This window comes from Neoarius graeffei, chromosome 4 (assembly GCF_027579695.1).
Source record: "Neoarius graeffei isolate fNeoGra1 chromosome 4, fNeoGra1.pri, whole genome shotgun sequence".
Classification (NCBI taxonomy): domain Eukaryota; kingdom Metazoa; phylum Chordata; class Actinopteri; order Siluriformes; family Ariidae; genus Neoarius; species Neoarius graeffei.
This window is the reverse complement of record NC_083572.1, coordinates 46,113,801-46,115,978: the sequence shown is the minus strand read 5'-3', so window position 1 is coordinate 46,115,978 and position 2,178 is coordinate 46,113,801. Positions and strand designations below refer to the sequence as shown.

The 2,178-nt window shown below is 41.6% G+C and overlaps 1 long non-coding RNA gene across 1 annotated transcript; it reads right to left on the bottom strand.

Moving 5' to 3' along the window:
* Positions 1-422: 422 nt before the first annotated feature.
* On the bottom strand, positions 423-1,082 carry LOC132884378 (uncharacterized). The gene is made up of 3 exons (XR_009654449.1): positions 944-1,082; positions 798-851; positions 423-712 (listed from the first exon to the last, which is right to left on the bottom strand). It is a non-coding gene; the product is annotated as an uncharacterized LOC132884378 (long non-coding RNA).
* Between the last annotated feature and the right edge of the window lie 1,096 nt (positions 1,083-2,178).

The window sequence follows — 2,178 nt, the reverse complement described above, 5'->3', positions numbered from 1 at the left end:
TTAATTTACTGTCTGTGTGGTGCAAACTTCAGTGCATGCCCAATGCACTCCTCAATATCAGCTACCTTCTTGCCAGGGAAGTTCTGCATGCAGGCCTCTACAAATAGAAGTAAAAAAAAAAGTTACACATTTAAATTTCAGTCAAACTTGGCATAACACTGATTTGAAAAATGTATGAACACTTACCCGTTATAATTTTGCAAAGGGTTAAGTTCTGGAAAGGCTTTTTTGCTCTCCTCCCCCTCAGGCTGTACTGCGCCAGGACATTGTTGGTAGCCACCTGGCGTAGAATGCGACGAATGGCTGTCCCCGGATTCGCCCCTCCTAGGCTTTCAAGGAAACATTTCTACAAAAAAACAAACAAAAACAAGAAAAACATAAGTATACAATGAAAATGAATTTGGAGAGCTTATGTGGTCTACTTTCATTAGCCAAATCAATACATTACCAATGACAATTTATTTCATATATAATTATGTCCAATTAATTACCATTTGGTTCCTTCTTTCTGGTTGAGCCAGACTCCTGTCTAGCTCCTCCAGCTCCTCCACTGTGCTGCATAGGCCCAACAGCACATCTTCCTGCAGAGGAGGCTGAGGCGGGTTCGAGACCACAGCAGCCTCCAATGTCTCTGACTTCCTCTCCATACCCTCCATCCTCCTCTCCATAGCCTCCATTCTCCTAGTCATTCGCCCCATGTGCTCTTCCATGGCTAGGTACATTTGTGATAGAATTCATTTTAGTTTTTGAACATAATATACTTGTCATATGTGAAAATGCGTGTATATAGTACTTACTTCTTTTTGTGTCATCCGTCGTCCTCAATAGGAGCCTCTTTCATTCCTCCAGGACTACAGGTAGAATTGAGATGAAATTCATTTTAGTTTTTTACCCAATACACTTTTCCTGAGTGAACATCAACAAGTGTGTATGAAGTACTTACGCCTTATTACGGCAGCCATGCCTGAAGCCCCCTCCTCTTCGCCATGGGTCATTCCTGAAGTTCTTGAAAAGAACATTTAGTGTTTGCTTTCTTGGTTCAGAACTTGTAATCAGATAGTAAATATAAAATTCAAAGCAAATGTTCCCTCAACTGGGTCGGATGATGTTTGTTCCTCAATGTACGACTCTTCCAATGTCCGACGGCTGGGTGCTGGACTGACATGGGTTGAGGGACTGCTGCTGTCCTGCTCCGAGCTGCTGACTGAATTTGTTGGCTCTGCCATGAACTCAGGCTGTTCTTCAATCTCCGCCGGTTGTATCTCTGGCATGTGTTGAGGTCCATTATGTTGTTGCTCTGCTTCTTGCAGAGCCTGTCCTGTCCTTGCTGCATCTCGCGCAGCCTGCTCTTCCCTGCTTGCTGCATCTCGCGCAGACTCCTCTGCCCTGTTTGCTGCATCTCCTGCATCCAGCTGGGCACGCACCAGTGCTCGCACATTCAACACCTCTCGCTGCGCCCTCTTCCATTCCTTTGTGTAGGTCTGTCTGGCCAACCTCTTTGAACTCATTGGCTGCAATGCAATACCATGCAAACAATGTGTACCTGTTGCAATGAAAAGTGGGGAAAATTTAAATACAACATTACAACAACATAAATTTAAGCACAGTGTTTCAGTTTACAACCATACTTGCACTTGACAAAAATACACACAGGATTAAAACTGGGGATGAGGTAAGAATGTGTGAGACAAACATGACCGTAGCATTGCATTCAATCGAGCAGGAAAGCAAAACAAATGTGTAACAAAAGAATGGTCTGTTGCAGAATATTTATTTATATATATATATATATATTTCATTCTGCAATTACTTGTTGGCAACTTGTGTCTGCGGCTGGGACTACAATGGATGCATTAAGTCAACGACTTAACTATAATCAATGGAATTAGCTTTTATAGTAGCTATTATAGTATTATTACTATAATATTAAAGTCTTACTGTAACTATAATCAATGGAATTAGCTACACCAGAAAAGGCAGCACAGAGAACATTCTAAAAATAGCCCATTATTTTTCAACTTCATGTATTTTGACTCAACTTGACTAAGCATAGCGCACCACATCCAGTGAAGCTCCAGCCTGAGACAGTGTATACTGTATAAACTAGCCTTTAACCACAATAAAATTAATCTTACCTTTTCAAGAGTGAATTCCAGTCGTGTAGTCAAGTAGAATCCA